Consider the following 19,751-nt stretch of genomic DNA (forward strand, 5'->3'; position numbering starts at 1 on the left):
AAATTATTTATTTGCGCAGATGAAAAAAGTGAGTGTGAATGTGTCTGATGTCACAGTGTTTTTGTGCGCTGTGTAAAAGTAATTGCCTCTGATTGTGAGTGCGGTGATTCTGCAGGTCACCAGCTATTGTAAAGAAGAAAAAAAAAAAGAGTACAAGAGAGACAAAATTTACATTGTAGATGAAAAATAATCTGTTTTGTGTTGATCAGCCAAGAACAACTACAATCTCATTTTCTGCTTAAAGGACTGTTCACAAAAACAGAGAGAGAGAGAGAGAGAGAGAGATGTGTGTTGATTAAGCAGTGATAATAATAATGAACATGTCTTAGTTTGTCACTTTCAGATGAAAAGCAGACCTGAATCAATTTTCCACATGCAGCGGTCGGAAGAAAGTTATAGTTTAACATCATTAGAAACATTCAGGCCAAGTTTCTGGCTGACTTATTTACAGCACCATGTGTCTCTCAACCTCATAAGCGAGCTCTCACTCCTCCCTGAAGACAAGGAATGCAGCTCCAAAGAGCAATAACATGGCAGACAAAGAGACAGCAGCAAAGTCCTGGGCAAAGAGTCCCAGCAAGCAGCAGCAGTGTGGACAAACAGCATCAGAGAAGAAGAGCAAACCCATCATCCTGCCTGATTGGATGAATGGCACTGTGTTTCCAACAAGCTGCAACTTCACTGTGCATGTGACAAAAACATTTGAGGAGAACTGAGGAGACTGCTGGAGTTCGACATTTGCCACTTTTGGAGAAAATGGCAAGAAGAGACAGTGAAATACAGGACAAAGCTGAAGGACAACTGCCGGCTGTTGGACTGTTGAAGTGGGAGAGGACAACAGAGTGAGAGCAGTGGTGAGAACACATAGGAATTTTGTTGTTTAATATGGGAAATCAAACTTGGGGTTAGCAAACCTGGGGAAAAGAAAACTGACTGCTTAAGTTGGAAAGTTGTGAAGGAGTCTGAAACACTGCAAAAAAGAAACATATACAGAATCACACACACAAGCAGAACATGCATTAACCCTACTAACACAAACACAAGAGAGCTCATGAAGATTAGACAACATCTTAAGCATGTGAGTCTGTTTACCATCTTGTCCAAGTCACTTAGTGTGATGCAAAGACCAGTGGACTCATAGCACATTAGTTAAGAGATGATCAAATAATAGCAGAGAAATGTGTAGGAAAGGCAGCTTTAAGAACATGCCCTGCTGGATATGCAGCTCCACAGACATTGATTAAACCTGCCTAATAACACAAATACACAATGAAAATCAGCTTGTTGTCTCTCATCAGTGTTAAAATAGTGTCAATTTAACAGACACTTGTTATCAAATGCTGAATTTATCCAATGCAAAAAAAATTGACTCTCTAGGTTGCAGGACAACAGTTTAATTTTTGTGGGAAAAAAAGATTCTGGTTTGACCACCCAGTGATCAGACAATAAATTTAGTTGTTAATATAGTGAATTGGGAGATGCTTTCTGCTTGATTGGTGCAGAACAAATAATTTACTGTATGAGGGAAATTCTATTTTTGTGATAACATTTTGAATATGCATTTCTGTTGTCCTGTCATCTTAGTGGGTTAATAGCTGATATGCAAATTAGTTGATCGTTCTTAGATTAAGGAAAGGTGACTGAATTCTAGCACGAGTGAATGGGATGTGTTGGAGTTTGTTGTGTGTTGAGTGGAGACTCTAAAACACTGAGTTTCCTGTTTTGATGTGCAAGTGAATCCTGTACCTAGATACACAACTCTGAATACATCAGAACAAACTTCTTTTGTGAAGTGCATGACAACATGTCACATGTTTTGTGATGATGGGGGAAAAAGGAAAACTGAATAAAATGGGTCTGTGGCCTAACTGAGTGAAAAGCACAGACCTGGGGATTAAACTCATATCTAATAACATATTAGGGTTATGTTGTGTGTTGTGCAGCTGATGGTTGGTTTGGAGTTAATCTAGCTGATGATTTTTCTTTTGTTGTGAAGTTGAGCCTGCCAATTAGTATGATGGTATGATAAACCGTGCTAATGGTATGATTTACCCTCCTGAGATGAGGAGCATGTGTCATGACTTAACAAGGCCTTTTTATTTTGTTACTTTCACTGTGCACTGAAAGTTTTGTTCGATAATCTCTGTTTGAGCAGATCTGCACGATTAGAACAGAAAGCACTGTACGACACGTTGTCGAGAAAATTGTTACAAGTGAGCTTCTCCACATTAAATGGGCTCCGGAGAAAGTCACTTATCTGGGGACAATTAGAAAGTAAGTTCCTGTCCAAAAAGGATTCAGCGAGGTAATCCGATCTAAAGTTCTCCTTTTTCTTTTTGAAATGACGTCATTTTGCTGAGAGTGGAAACTAAATGCGACGATAGGTTCCACTATCAGCAAAGAAAGAATGAATGTATGAATGAATGAGTAAAAGCTGACAGAAGCTGACAAGACTTTACTGATGTAACACGACTGTGTGAAGTTAACCCCCACCTGACAAAGGTGCAGATTAATCTATGTGTGTTTCTTTTTACAGGAGCAGAAAGATGCCAGCAACATTCGAGGTTGCGTGATGGTTTAACCTTTTAAGTGCCACTTTCTGTGTCTGTGCATCTACCAGGGGTGTTATTCACTACCTTGTGTTGCTCACAGAGGAAACTGTGAGAAAGAGTGTATACATCTGCGCAGCGCTAACATTGCATTTTCTTTTCTACAGCATTACAGTTCTTCATGTGACTTGATCATGTGATTTATACCAGGACAGCTGGTTGATGTTTTTTTTCCTACTATAGGATTTCTGGGTTTATGTGTGAAGAAAACTGTGTTTACAGGTTATGAGTGGTGATGCTGTTGCACTGTGTTTTGGGAAAATGTGAAGGTTACTTTGATGATGTGAATAACATTCTTTCCACAGCTATGGATGGCTAACTTTATGGTCTTTTTATAGCACCTCTGGAACCTGTCGACCTGCGCCTGGTCACCATCTATGTGTGTTGCTAATGTTTGTTTTTCTAAGAGTACATGTAGAGGATTCGGCAGAAGCGGACAAGTGACATGAGGAAAAACAAATAAGAGATGCATTGTTTATGGAATAGTTGAATATGGAGCTCATTAACTGGCCACTTTTGAGCTCCTAGTGATACATGAGTGGAGTGACTTTGCTTAAGGGAAGTCACCGATTACATTAATGTTAACTGAGCACATGGGATGATCCATGTCTGAGGCGAATTATGGAAATAATTGTAGTTTACTGATTTGAGAAAACCTGCACATGATACTTGTCTTGCTGATGTTGAATGCTTTATTTCTCTTATGATACAATTGTTTATAAGTGTGAAGTTTGATTTCACTTCCAGATCTTGTTTTCCAGGCCATGATGGTGTGTATGCAGGCTCCTGGCGGAGCCTGGTGTTAAGCAAACTTAGTATGCAAAAAACACACTAACATCTTTTATTGCAGGGTTACGGAGCTACTCCGGAGGAGACACCCTGATGTTGCCTGAGACGTGATCTAGCTAACCTTTTTTCTTTAAGACAGGAATCTAGGGTTGATGAGTTGACTCATGGGAGTGTCCATGCGTCAAGAGGGGGGGTCCAGGATTAACATGAAACAATGTTTTTTATTATTGTTGCAGTGATTTGTGTGATTAACAGTTCATTTATGGGTATTTTAAACCTATGCAAGTGGTGCATCCATGTTCAGATGAGGCTTTGATGGCCTATAAGTGAGGTTCACTGAACTAAAGAATGTGGTTTGATGATTGTTGACATGCTCTCCAAATAGAAGTTTTTCCTCCTAGCAAGGAAATACAGGTGCAGCAGTCATCTCCTGAGAAATCTTCAGAGGCCCAGTGAGAAACAAGAACCATTCCAGGCATAGCTGACAGCCCTGGCAGTGGTTGAGGTCAAAGGTCGAGCTGGTTGGGGCCCATCATGAGATCAGACTTTGGAGCCACAGCAAGGAACTGAAGCTGCGTTGGAATGAGAGCTGTGCCAAGGGGGCTTTCCAGAGGCCAACAGAGGAGATTGTGGACAACAGACGGGCACCTGAAGGATGAGGGGAGCATGCCAAGCTCCATCGACAGCGCAGAGGGAGTCCAAGGATGGCATCATGATTCTGTGAAGAGCACAGGAACCAGAAGCTATGGTGGTGATGGCAGCAGTTTCCTATGAACATCACCTAATGCTGTGTCATTGTACTGTGCATACGATGACACTCTGAAGACTGCTGGGATCTTAACAGCAGTAAGATAACTGGACCCAGCACCCTTTCCACAGAGGGGTTTTTCTGCAGAGCATGGACAATGGAGGAGTCATAAGTATCCCCCTCGCAGGACGAAGGCCTGAAGTGAGGTGATGGGGGTTGATAGAGGCCATAAAACTAGAGTGCTGAAGAGGTCTGCAGCTTTGGAGATAGCTGAGACCCATGTTGACAAACAACAAAACCAACTGGTATGTTTGAATGTTTATTCTACATACTTTTGGACTCTGGTCCTATGGACAGTGATGGAAACAACTGGAAGAGACATTCATGACGCCCTGCCGAACTAAAACCACTCTGCACAGATGATGGGTGATCACCGCAGAGCTGGGATGTTTTTGAAAATGTTAATTTCTCTTTTGACTATTAACAATTCATTTGTTTGCTCGTAGGATGCAGTTTACCATTGGATGAGATCAATGAGGAATGGGATAACTGCTAATACATTTGTTAAACTGTGTACTTTTAAAGTAATTTAGGGTGATTGACATATGCTGTGTATAAAAATGGTTGCATTTACACTGTCAGACATGAGGTGATCATAACTGGGAACTTTTCTAGCATAAAGGTCAAAAAGGGGGGAATGTTAGGTTTTGTAATGTTGATTGTCATTTATGCTTAGAAATATCTACTTATATGTGCTTAGAGTTTTATAATTAGTCTTAGATTGGTAGAGGTGTTTAAATAATTGTGTAGTGATAGGATGTGTGATCCTTAATAGTCTGCAAAGGCTTGGTGTGCATTCCAGAGTGTTCTGGAATCCACACCTACATCCTGGGAGCATGGGAAGAGGTCGTACCTTGTTTTATTGTTTTATGGTAGGATAAACGTGGCTATATCTGTTTTAGGCTAAGTGCTAGACTTTCCAGACCAGTAGGTTTAGGGAAGTCATTTATGGGGTCACACTCTGACCACACACACACACACACACACACACACACACACACACACACACACACACACACAGGCAAGGTACTCTTTGTTTGTATATAGGCGGCATATGTTAATGAACCTATGCATATTCATGTAACCTCAATAAAAGAGCAGTGTTACGGGGGAGCGGACGAGAGCAACTGGGGTCAAGCGAAGGAACGGCGTTTGTCCGGTTCTCTCCCGTGCACGAGAAACATGAAGATCTTTGCCTACTTCGTGTCTTGCTTTGCTGTGTAATTATATTGTCTTCAACGTTCCAGCGAATAGGTTTAAGCTACAAACCTATCAGCCTGCTCCAACAACTGTCAACCATTTAACAGTTTCTGAGTCTATATTTAAAATGTTATCATTTTTATGGCATGTGTAGCACCACCATGTGGAGCACCTGTTGTCGTGGTTGGTGCAGCTGTGGTCGGAATTGGAGCAGCTGTTGTTGTGGTTGGAGCAGCTGTTGTTGTTGGTGGTTCAGCTGTTGTTGTGGTTGGAGCAGCTGTTGTTGTGGTTGGTGCTGCAATCGTTGTGGTTGGGCCAGCTGTGGTTGTCGTTGGTGCTGCAGTTGTTGTGGGTAAAGTACAGGTTGGTCCACTTTTTATGGTACCAACACTCTGCATGAAAGGTAGAGAACCCAGGCTTGAAGCAGCTGCACACAGGTTGCTGGATGCACAGCCGTAAGCTGGAAAATTGTTGGTGCCAACGTTCACTGTAGATGAAAAATCCCAGTTTCAACAATTTCACATATTTTTAGACATACATGACTGTGTAGTAGCCTTTGAAAATCAAGACATACTTATATAAAAATATAATATTAATGGGTATAAGTTCGAAAAGTTTTCGAGGCATCATTTCAGTAAACTATTTCCATTTAGCAAACATAAATATCTTGTACATAAAAAGTAATCTAACATCTTTTGTGTGTACTCTAAGACCTGAGTTGTGTGTTCAACATTTCTAATGTATAATACCATACCCACCAATAAACAATTTTTAATTAGACACACGAACAGAGCCTGATTTTCAGTCAGTTGTTTCGTGACTTTCACATTCAAGTTATTGAAAACATGTACTCACAATGTCAGAAGCCAAAGTGATTTCCTTTTAATGAACAGTGTTCCTACACTCGGTGTTCTATTATCACACGTTTTTTTTTTTTTTTTTTTCATTTAAAGCAGGTAACTGATTTTTCCATCATCAAGAAATCAAAGTGCTCCTCTTGATGTTTTCATGTGTATTTTCTTTACTTTGCTCGTTTTGTGATGGACATTTATCTCTTTGTGTTCAGCTCTTGTTTTATACAAATGATTAGTCATGACAATAACTGACAGATTAATCAGTACCTCCATGCTACAAATATTACCGTTACTTGAATGAGGTGTAGGGGCTGAAACAGAAAAGAACATAATTTCATTTTAGAACAGAATATTTCAGCAGATATCAGAATATTGTTTCTTATCCCTTTCTGTCATGTCTGTTCGGTTATGTGTCTTTAACTTAACTGATTTCTACTTACCAGCCAGAGTTGCTGAGTTGCAGTTATCCGTGTTGCAGCATGTGGCAGATGCAAGAGCACTTTGAACACCCAGGTCAACTGAAAATGTCTGAGAGCCCGTAGTTGGACACAGGGAGGAAGATGCACATGCCTTGTAGATTTGTGTTGCCGTAGTTCCAGATGAGGTAGCTGCAAAGTAATTTTAATATTTTTAATGATGAATTTTATTAATGTTGATGGAAAGCACACATAGCTTCACAGGTATTTGAAATTTACTGAACTGTATGAAATAATATGAAGAAAAGATTACCTAAAATAGTAGCTGTAACACACATGGTCTCTGAAGAACATGTTTTTGCTGCTGTGAATAAACACATCGGATCTGTGCAGGTTTCACACTGAAGGGCTCCAGCTGCAATTAGGAGAGAAATAATGAAAGGACTGAAGTTAAAATGAAAGATTACAGGTTTTTAAATACCCCACTATACTGGTATTATTAAAGAGTCTTTATCTCTTCTATTTTTTAAGCTGTTGCACAGATTTATGAAATGCTGTTAATCCCTTTAACATCTGTATAAATATATTTTTTAATAAAGTGACATGAAACACTACATTAGTGTTAATTTAAGGTTAATGAAATAAGGATAATTTAAATCACGGAAGCCTGCTCCAACAACTGTCAACCATTTAACAGTTTCTGAGTCTATATTTAAAATGTTATAATTTTTATGGCATTGGTAGCACCAACTAGTGCAGATCTTCCCAAAGTGTGGGGCCATTGCAGGGGGGGAGCGGAATGAAAAAAAAAAGGGGGGGGGGGGGGGGCACTGCTAGCACGGGGCGCCTACAGAAACGCAAAGCAGGAGATGAAGCGTCACTGAACATGTTTCCAAACCAACTTCATTCTAAGCCAAAGACTAGAAAATATGGTGAAGCATATCTTCCCTTTGGCTTCACCTGCACAAGTGCCAAGGTAGGTCTCCCCTGCAGAATTGGTTTTCCCTGTGTCGGGAGCAGCGCTGGGCTGTTCAAATCACAGACAAACAGGATCCCACAGTTGTTTATGTTTTTAAACCCATTTTGCACAGAGGCATTTTTTGAAAAAATGTATTGATAGCAATGTTGAATATTATTACACATGAAAAAAAACAACTACACGTAAAATAATCACACTGTGACGCCTCTGCCTTTCTAAATGGAGGGACAGTAACTGCGTGTGTATATGTAAGCCTGTAAAACCTGAAGATAGTAAGATTAACAGTATTTCGTCTCTATCTGCCATTCTGTAATTCATCTCATGTAAACAATAACGTGGCGCACAGCGTGCTTCCTCACTTGCAGAACTCACGTGGTGAGGGTGGATAGATGCGTCTCTAACAGCGTCACCATTAACAGGGGTGTGTCCTCTTCCACTGTTCTACTCCCTCTATACTTCAGACTGTGTGGCCACCCATGGCTCCAACACCATTGTGAAGTTTGCTGATGACACAGTGGTGATGGGCGCCATCTCCAACAACGATAACGATGCACACAATGCCACTTGCTGCACATAGTGTCCCCCAATGTATATATTCACTTAATGTATATAATGTTCTTCTCTCCCCTTTTGCACTGTCGAGGAGCATGTCAGGATACATTTCACTGTGTGCTGTACTTGTATAACTATGCATGTGACAAATAAATAATCTTGAATCTTGAATCTTGAATTGAATCTGACCACAAGATGTGATCAGCACTTTTTTATGCAGCACTATTTTTTGCAATATTAAGTTGGACTTCAACCCCGGGTTATCTCTGGGTTAAGTCTATTTTCCCAAACACACTCAAACAATTCACAAGATAACAGGTTGTGGCATCCACATCACAAACTGAACTAAGATTTTCAACAAAGTACTAGTCCTAATATCCATCATTATGTCCTTCACGTATATTTGGTCATCACTTTTCCTTATTTCTAGTATGAAGTAGACCTAATCCACTCAGTAAAATAATTTGAACAAAGTGAAATATTTCCACATCAGTTTGCCAAACAGATTCAGAAACAGATTTTATAAACTAAAACAAAAAGTCTGGCATATCTTTCTTAAAGGCTCCTGTTTTTGTTTGTTTGTTTGTTTGTTTGTTTTATTTTAATTGGGTCTATCACATGCAATAATCTTATCTCATGCTTAAATCAAATCTTGAATGATAAGAAAAAGTGTAGTTCCCTGTGCTGGATATTCTCAAGAGAAGGATCAGAGCAGTCACCTTCATTGTGATGAACAGGTCAGTTCTACAGATTAGTTTCCCTGGACTGATACTAAACCTCAGGAGCACTGCTACACTTTATATACTGAACAGGTGAATTCAGGATTGGGTGTGTTTAATTTTTTAAAGCATGAACATTTAGAAAATTCATTTGTCAAAGGGTGTGATACACTACCACACCCTTTGTTCAATTGTACATTGATACAAAAAGGGTATGCAACAGCGTCCTCATTTTCTCTTTTGCTATGTAATATTATTTTAGTTACATATTCATGCATGTCTTGCATTTCTTTACTTACTAAATTAATGTGACTCCATTAATACTGGTCAGAGTTGATAAAACCTGGTAGAGTATGGAATGAATAGCCATGGTGAGATAATTCCTACCTCATACTACATGAAATATTGCAGTGCATTATTTTTTAAATCCCTCAAAACCTTTTGAAGATTTAATGTACATTTACCTACAGTTTAATGTGTGTGTGTATATATATATATATGTGTGTGTGTGTGTGTGTGTGTGTGTGTGTGTGTGTTCCTCATTACTCTTTTCGAAAGGCTTAGCACAACAAACAATGTTTCGGCTATAATGGCACGAGCCATGGACATTGTCCGGCTGTAGTTACTGTAAAGCCATAATCAATATAAGTCTGTGACCTGAGCTAGAAACAGTCAAAGCACATATGCAAAGTTTGAAACAGCATCCCATTTGTATAGTTTGACATCATGTTTTAAGTATACTGTTAAATTATCATGATACGTTTTTCCCCGCGATTAAATGCAATGCAATTCTTGCTGTTGTGATGTGACACCATTATTTCTATGGATAAATACATCATGCAAACATAAATCACTGTTGTTTTCTATCAGAAACTCAATATATGAAGGTGATTTGTGTCTTTATTGATCCACTGTGATTTGCATATTATAATGTGGATGTAACATCACTAGACTCATGAAAAGACTGAAATGTATTGCTGAAACAGAAAAATATCTCTTGCAGCTCATAATCTTTTTATATAAATGGCAAATTTATAGTTAAAATCAAGATTTTCAGAATACATTTGACTTTGTCAGGGAAATATCTGTCTAAAACAATGAATAAGGGAATGATATATACTCACTTATTTATTGCACAGGTTGGCTCGTTTGTATTAATACTAATCTGTAATTTTGACAAGCCCAGTAACCGGTCTGTTCAGTGAAATTAATTAAACAAAGGCATAAAAATGCTGTAGGAGCAGGTGTGGCAGCAGTCTCACCTTGAGTGTGACATTAATATTTGTACAGGGAAGGAACCGTAATTTTACTCAGCTGCTGTAGAGAAGTATATTTTAGCTCAAACTTTTCTGTTTTCTCTTTAATAAATTGAAATGTATATTTTGCACTTTGTTAGTTTTGCTATTAATATTTATAATATTAATATCAATGCTTTGACAGTTTGCACACATCACCAAGAACAGATGAAGCTGCAACTTTAATAAAAGCTTAAAATATTTGAAATTATTTAGTGTGATTAGTTATGCAGTGGCAAACACAGGACTGTTTTTCAATGACTTCTTCTTTCTTATTGAGATATAATCTATTTATATCTTAACAATAGCAAGGATGAAACATAAGGTATTCTTTTTATCAGGTCTGCGTGTGCGTGTCACAGAGACACACACCCCTTTTCCTATGCACATCATGTTTTGTTTTTTAATTCTGGATTCTCTTCTGTGTGTGTTTCGTGCATTGGTAAAGGGACAACAAAGACGGTTGATTTTCATGCAGGATATTTTTACTTTATAATCTGGTTTATCTCGTTATTCAATAGCTAATTTCATCAGACTCCCTCTGCACTCTCTGAATTGAAGATACTTAACTCTTTGCTGAATCCAAGATGTAAATTTACTGATCTTGTATCGAGCTTTGTGTCACTGTGGCAGGGGTCACACATTTACCTTACCTGAAAGAGGAGTGAAAGAAGCCATTTATGTCCACTGTGAGCAACCATCTTTGAACAGAGGCGGTGGTTTACGACACCAACTGTCTGCCATCTATAATTCAGTTTTGAGATCCCTTCCCAGAGGCCTTAATGCCCACTCACACCCTGGGCCATCTGACTTTAGGAAATCAAATGATAGGGTGGGGATGGGTTTCACAATGAGCTCACCCGAAACCCTGGCTGATTGTGACCCACACCCGTTTTCACATCTTGGATCAAGTGATTAGGTAGAAGATCATCAGGGGGTAATTTTGTCCCTCTTTTGGGGAGAAACTCCAACGGTTTAAATCTGGGACTCCCCACCATTTGACCCTTAGAACTGAAGAAGCTTCTCGGATGAGAGGTGAAACGTCTTCAAGCAACTTAAAGAAGTCCAGACGCTTTTCTTTCCAAGCTCCTTAGACTACGATGACCTGGATGACTGAGAACCTTCACAGACATTTACCTTAACCTTTTGCACATGACTGTGCAGCTTTAGCAATTTATAGCCAACAGCCTGTGTGGTTCATGTTCTTCCTTGAAAACAATTTTCAAGGAAATGTATCACTTTCTCTTGTATTTAGAGGAAAAATTATTCGGATGTTATTTCCTGTTTTTTAAAGTGAGCCACAGCACTCTTGATTTTACGAATAGCTCCCCTACAGTAAGATGATTCAGTGGCTCCAACTTTTTCCCTGTGTCTCTGGCCTGTAGCCCCACTCTAAAAGCAATCTTGCATCTACATATATTTGATTATGAGTAAACAACTTTCCTCCCAGTTAAAGACACTCTGAAGAGGGTTTCACTTACCAGTATAACTTTATGCACACTTATGTTGCAATGTGCATAAAGAATGTAGTTACATAACATCTGTCATAATGTACCAGCGTCATTTTTCACGTCCAACTAACTAATAGTGCTCTTGTTTTCCAGTTAAAGTGAATTTGCTGGGAAGACCGGCAAGTGTTTTCCTTGAATGTTTTCATTTTATGAATAATATTACTCACTGCAGAATGATGGACTTGAACTTGGCTAGAAATGTCCTTTTAATACTTGCCAGATTTATGAACAGAAACATGTATGTATGTGTTATTTATGTATTTCCTCCTAGGCATTGTGTTAACACACATACCTGCAAACTGCCAAAACTTGTTCTTTTAGAGATTTGGTCACACTCGCGGATGATCAGTTTATTAAATACATCTGATTAGTAGCACTTGAATGTTACTTACCCTCTCAATTCCTATGGAAGCAGTAAGAGTGTCATTTTTCAAGTCCTGCTTCCTCATTTTGGCTTAAAATTTCTTCAGTAAACACATAATGAATCATGTTTTGTTGTTCATCTCATGTTCTATTTATCTTATTTTAACACCTGCTGAGGATGAGATTTTAATTTATAATTTTTCCTAATAGGTAAAATCTTGAACTTGAAAGAGGGTGTACTTTCTACATACTATTAATACATAATAGACTATTACGTTTCTTGTATTAATTCAATTTTATTTATACAGTGCCAAATCACAACAACAGTCGCTTTATATTGTAAGGTAAACCCTACAATAATACTTACAGAGAAAAACCCAACAATCATATGACCCCTATGAGCAAGCACTTTGGAGAGGGTGGAAAGGAAAAACGCCTTTTTAACAGGAAGAAATATCCGGCAGAACCAGGCTCAGGGAGGGGCGGCCATCTGCCGCAACCGGTTGGGGAGAGAGAAGGAAGACAGGATGAAAGACATGCTGTGGAAGAGAGCCAGAGATTAATAACAAGTAGGATTCAATGCAGAGAGGTCTATTAAAACATAGTGAATGAGAAAGGTGACTGAAGAAGAATTACTCGATGCATCATGGGAATCCCCCAGCAGCCTGAACCTATTGCAGCATAACTAACGGAGGATTCAGGGTCACCTGGTCCAGCCCTAACTATATGCTTTAGCAAAAAGGAAAGTTTTAAGCCTAATCTTGAAAGTAAAGATAGTGTCTGTCTCCTGAATCCAAACTTGAAGCTGGTTCCACAGAAGAGGGACCTGAAAACTGAAGGCTCTCCCTCCCCTTCTACTTTTAAATACTCTTGGAACAACAAGTAGGCCTGCACTGCAAGAGCGAAGTGCTCTAATAGGGTGATACTACAAGGTCATTAAGATAAGATGGAGCCTGATTATTTAAGACCATGTATGTGAGGAGCAGGATTTTGAATTCAATTCTGGATTTAACAGGAACCCAATGAAGGGAAGCCAAAACAGGAGAAATATGCTCTCTCTTTCTAGTCCCTGTCAGCACTCTTGCTGCAGCATTTTGAATTAACTGAAGGCTTTTCAGGAAGTTTTTAGGACATCCTGATAATAATGAATTACAGTAGTCCAGCCTGGAAGTAATAAATACATGAATTAGTTTTTAATGGATGGATGGAAGAAAGCAGTCTTACATATTCAATTCAATTCAATTTTATTTATATAGCGCCAAATCACAACAAAAGTCGCCTCAAGGCGCTTCATAGATACAGAGAAAAACCCAACAATCATATGACCCCCTATGAGCAAGCACTTTGGCGACAGTGGGAAGGAAAAACTCCCTTTTAACAGGAAGAAATATCCGGCAGAACCAGGCTCAGGGAGGGGCGGCCATCTGCTGCGATTGGTTGGGGTGAGAGAAGGAAGACAGGATAAAAGACATGCTGTGGAAGAGAGACAGAGGTTAATAACAGATATGATTCAATGCAGAGAGGTCTATTAACACATAGTGAGTGAGAAAGGTGACTGGAAAGGAAAAACTCTCTTCCACAGAAGAGGGGACTGAAAACTGAAGGCTCTCCCTCCCATTCTACTTTTAAATACTCTTGGAACAACAAGTAGGCCTGCACTGCAAGAGCGAGAGCGAAGCGCTCTAATAGGGTGATATGGTACTACAAGGTCATTAAGATAAGATGGGGCCTGATTATTTAAGACCTTGTATGTGAGGAGCAGGATTTTGAATTCAATTCTGGATTTAACAGGAAGCCAATGAAGGGAAGCCAAAACAGGAGAAATATGCTCTCTCTTTCTAGTCCCTGTCAGTACTCTTGCTGCAGCATTCTGGATTAGCTGAAGGCTTTTCAGTGAGTTTTTTGGACATCCTGATAATAATGAATTGCAGTAGTCCAGCCTGGAAGTAATAAATGCATGAACTAGTTTTTCAGCATCACTCTGAGACAGGATATTTCTAACTTTAGAGATGTTGCGCAAATGGAAGAATTCTTACATATTTGTTTAATATGTGCGTTGAAGGACATGTCCTGGTCAAAAATGACTCCAAGGTTCCTCACAGTGTTACTGGAGGCCAAGGTAATGCCATCCAGAGTAAGAATCTGGTTAGATACCATATTTCTAAGCTTTTCAGGGCCGAGTACAATAACCTCAGTTTTATCTGAATTAAGAAGCAGGAAGTTAGCGTCCATCCAGGACTTTATGTCTTTAAGACATTCCTGCAGTTTAACTAATTGGTGTGTGTTATCTGGCTTCATGAACAGATAGAGCTGGGTGTCATCTGCATAGCAGTGAAAATGTATGCTATGTCTTCTAATGATACTGCCTAAGGGAAGCATGTATAATGTAAACAGAATTGGTCCTAGCACCGAACCCTGTGGAACTCCATAATTAACCTCAGTGTGTGAAGAGGACTCTCCATTTACATGCACAAATTGGAGTCTATTAGATAGATATGATACAAACCACTGCAGTGCAGTACCTGTAATACCTACAGCATGTTCTAATCGCTCTAATAGGATATTATGGTCAACAGTATCGAATGCTGCACTAAGGTCTAGCAGGACAAGCACAGAGATGAGTCCACTGTCAGAGGCCATAATAAGATCCTTTGTAACCTTCACTAAAGCAGTTTCTGTGCTGTGATGAGCTCTGAAACCTGACTGAAACGCCTCAAATAAGCCATTCCTCTGCAGATGATCTGTTAGCTGTTTGACAATTACTCTTTCAAAATATTTTGATATGAAAGGAAGGTTAGAGTCTAGGGTCTAGAGATGTCTTTTTAAACACTTGTGGATACAGTAGCTGAGCAGAGATGCACCTCCTCTTTTCCTGCACCAGAGGGAGACAGAGGCTGTGTCTTAAATTACTCTTAATTTCCATCTTTGTACTACAGTGAGTTCTCTTTATGACAACATATTAAGTGCAGTTTTGCACTATAATGTGTATTTAAACACTCACATATTCTGCAGGTTGTAGATCTACAGTGCCTAGAAGGGCTCCTGAAGAGATGCAAAATGGTTGGTCAACAAGGTCATTGTGTGTGTGTGTGTGTGTGTGTGTGTGTGTGTGTGTGTGTGTGTGTGTGTGTGTGTGTGTGTTTGCATGTGTTCGATCTAGCCATCCTGAGCAGCTTTTAAAAAGAGTGCAGAGCAACATTGTCTCACAGGAAGCCACAGACGATTGCTGTGTGTCCTGTATTTGCATGAGCTGTGTTGCTCAGTGCACGCTCTGACAGAAATCTGACAGCCACAAACACCCAAAACGAGTCTCAGTGAAGGTCACCTCTATGTGAAATATGTAAAAATATAAATGTGGTAGACTTTCAGCTATATACACTTTTAATGCAAGACTTCACAATCACTGTAAGATAAATATAGCTTCATGATAATGATTTGTCTACCGTGACCTCCACACTTAAATGTCTTCAGATTTTCAACTGCACAGGGAAGCTCCAACTTTAATAAAAGCTTAAAATGTTTGAAATTATTTAGTGTGATTAGTTATGCAGTGGCAAACACAGGACTGTTTTTCAATGACTTCTCCGCACCCTCTCTTATTGAGATATAATCTATTTATATCTTAACAATAGCAAGGATGAAACATAAGGTATTCTTTTTATCAGGTCTGCGTGTGCGTGTCACAGAGACACACACCCCTTTTCCTATGCACATCATGTTTTGTTTTTTAATTCTGGATTCTCTTCTGTGTGTGTTTCGTGCATTGGTAAAGGGACAACAAAGACGGTTGATTTTCATGCAGGATATTTTTACTTTATAATCTGGTTTATCTCGTTATTCAATAGCTAATTTCATCAGACTCCCTCTGCACTCTCTGAATTGAAGATACTTAACTCTTTGCTGAATCCAAGATGTAAATTTACTGATCTTGTATCGAGCTTTGTGTCACTGTGGCAGGGGTCACACATTTACCTTACCTGAAAGAGGAGTGAAAGAAGCCATTTATGTCCACTGTGAGCAACCATCTTTGAACAGAGGCGGTGGTTTACGACACCAACTGTCTGCCATCTATAATTCAGTTTTGAGATCCCTTCCCAGAGGCCTTAACGCCCACTCACACCCTGGGCCATCTGACTTTAGGAAATCAAATGATAGGGTGGGGATGGGTTTCACAATGAGCTCACCCGAAACCCTGGCTGATTGTGACCCACACCCATTTTCACATCTTGGATCAAGTGATTAGGTAGAAGATCATCAGGGGGTAATTTTGTCCCTCTTTTGGGGAGAAACTCCAACGGTTTAAATCTGGGACTCCCCACCATTTGACCCTTAGAACTGAAGAAGCTTCTCGGATGAGAGGTGAAACGTCTTCAAGCAACTTAAAGAAGTCCAGACGCTTTTCTTTCCAAGCTCCTTAGACTACGATGACCTGGATGACTGAGAACCTTCACAGACATTTACCTTAACCTTTTGCACATGACTGTGCAGCTTTAGCAATTTATAGCCAACAGCCTGTGTGGTTCATGTTCTTCCTTGAAAACAATTTTCAAGGAAATGTATCACTTTCTCTTGTATTTAGAGGAAAAATTATTCGGATGTTATTTCCTGTTTTTTAAAGTGAGCCACAGCACTCTTGATTTTACGAATAGCTCCCCTACAGTAAGATGATTCAGTGGCTCCAACTTTTTCCCTGTGTCTCTGGCCTGTAGCCCCACTCTAAAAGCAATCTTGCATCTACATATATTTGATTATGAGTAAACAACTTTCCTCCCAGTTAAAGACACTCTGAAGAGGGTTTCACTTACCAGTATAACTTTATGCACACTTATGTTGCAATGTGCATAAAGAATGTAGTTACATAACATCTGTCATAATGTACCAGCGTCATTTTTCACGTCCAACTAACTAATAGTGCTCTTGTTTTCCAGTTAAAGTGAATTTGCTGGGAAGACCGGCAAGTGTTTTCCTTGAATGTTTTCATTTTATGAATAATATTACTCACTGCAGAATGATGGACTTGAACTTGGCTAGAAATGTCCTTTTAATACTTGCCAGATTTATGAACAGAAACATGTATGTATGTGTTATTTATGTATTTCCTCCTAGGCATTGTGTTAACACACATACCTGCAAACTGCCAAAACTTGTTCTTTTAGAGATTTGGTCACACTCGCGGATGATCAGTTTATTAAATACATCTGATTAGTAGCACTTGAATGTTACTTACCCTCTCAATTCCTATGGAAGCAGTAAGAGTGTCATTTTTCAAGTCCTGCTTCCTCATTTTGGCTTAAAATTTCTTCAGTAAACACATAATGAATCATGTTTTGTTGTTCATCTCATGTTCTATTTATCTTATTTTAACACCTGCTGAGGATGAGATTTTAATTTATAATTTTTCCTAATAGGTAAAATCTTGAACTTGAAAGAGGGTGTACTTTCTACATACTATTAATACATAATAGACTATTACGTTTCTTGTATTAATTCAATTTTATTTATACAGTGCCAAATCACAACAACAGTCGCTTTATATTGTAAGGTAAACCCTACAATAATACTTACAGAGAAAAACCCAACAATCATATGACCCCTATGAGCAAGCACTTTGGAGAGGGTGGAAAGGAAAAACGCCTTTTTAACAGGAAGAAATATCCGGCAGAACCAGGCTCAGGGAGGGGCGGCCATCTGCCGCAACCGGTTGGGGAGAGAGAAGGAAGACAGGATGAAAGACATGCTGTGGAAGAGAGCCAGAGATTAATAACAAGTAGGATTCAATGCAGAGAGGTCTATTAAAACATAGTGAATGAGAAAGGTGACTGAAGAAGAATTACTCGATGCATCATGGGAATCCCCCAGCAGCCTGAACCTATTGCAGCATAACTAACGGAGGATTCAGGGTCACCTGGTCCAGCCCTAACTATATGCTTTAGCAAAAAGGAAAGTTTTAAGCCTAATCTTGAAAGTAAAGATAGTGTCTGTCTCCTGAATCCAAACTTGAAGCTGGTTCCACAGAAGAGGGACCTGAAAACTGAAGGCTCTCCCTCCCCTTCTACTTTTAAATACTCTTGGAACAACAAGTAGGCCTGCACTGCAAGAGCGAAGTGCTCTAATAGGGTGATACTACAAGGTCATTAAGATAAGATGGAGCCTGATTATTTAAGACCATGTATGTGAGGAGCAGGATTTTGAATTCAATTCTGGATTTAACAGGAACCCAATGAAGGGAAGCCAAAACAGGAGAAATATGCTCTCTCTTTCTAGTCCCTGTCAGCACTCTTGCTGCAGCATTTTGAATTAACTGAAGGCTTTTCAGGAAGTTTTTAGGACATCCTGATAATAATGAATTACAGTAGTCCAGCCTGGAAGTAATAAATACATGAATTAGTTTTTAATGGATGGATGGAAGAAAGCAGTCTTACATATTCAATTCAATTCAATTTTATTTATATAGCGCCAAATCACAACAAAAGTCGCCTCAAGGCGCTTCATAGATACAGAGAAAAACCCAACAATCATATGACCCCCTATGAGCAAGCACTTTGGCGACAGTGGGAAGGAAAAACTCCCTTTTAACAGGAAGAAATATCCGGCAGAACCAGGCTCAGGGAGGGGCGGCCATCTGCTGCGATTGGTTGGGGTGAGAGAAGGAAGACAGGATAAAAGACATGCTGTGGAAGAGAGACAGAGGTTAATAACAGATATGATTCAATGCAGAGAGGTCTATTAACACATAGTGAGTGAGAAAGGTGACTGGAAAGGAAAAACTCTCTTCCACAGAAGAGGGGACTGAAAACTGAAGGCTCTCCCTCCCATTCTACTTTTAAATACTCTTGGAACAACAAGTAGGCCTGCACTGCAAGAGCGAGAGCGAAGCGCTCTAATAGGGTGATATGGTACTACAAGGTCATTAAGATAAGATGGGGCCTGATTATTTAAGACCTTGTATGTGAGGAGCAGGATTTTGAATTCAATTCTGGATTTAACAGGAAGCCAATGAAGGGAAGCCAAAACAGGAGAAATATGCTCTCTCTTTCTAGTCCCTGTCAGTACTCTTGCTGCAGCATTCTGGATTAGCTGAAGGCTTTTCAGTGAGTTTTTTGGACATCCTGATAATAATGAATTGCAGTAGTCCAGCCTGGAAGTAATAAATGCATGAACTAGTTTTTCAGCATCACTCTGAGACAGGATATTTCTAACTTTAGAGATGTTGCGCAAATGGAAGAATTCTTACATATTTGTTTAATATGTGCGTTGAAGGACATGTCCTGGTCAAAAATGACTCCAAGGTTCCTCACAGTGTTACTGGAGGCCAAGGTAATGCCATCCAGAGTAAGAATCTGGTTAGATACCATATTTCTAAGCTTTTCAGGGCCGAGTACAATAACCTCAGTTTTATCTGAATTAAGAAGCAGGAAGTTAGCGTCCATCCAGGACTTTATGTCTTTAAGACATTCCTGCAGTTTAACTAATTGGTGTGTGTTATCTGGCTTCATGAACAGATAGAGCTGGGTGTCATCTGCATAGCAGTGAAAATGTATGCTATGTCTTCTAATGATACTGCCTAAGGGAAGCATGTATAATGTAAACAGAATTGGTCCTAGCACCGAACCCTGTGGAACTCCATAATTAACCTCAGTGTGTGAAGAGGACTCT

The sequence above is a fragment of the Neolamprologus multifasciatus genome, chromosome 4 (assembly GCF_963576455.1).
Source record: "Neolamprologus multifasciatus chromosome 4, fNeoMul1.2, whole genome shotgun sequence".
Taxonomy (NCBI): Eukaryota; Metazoa; Chordata; class Actinopteri; order Cichliformes; family Cichlidae; genus Neolamprologus; species Neolamprologus multifasciatus.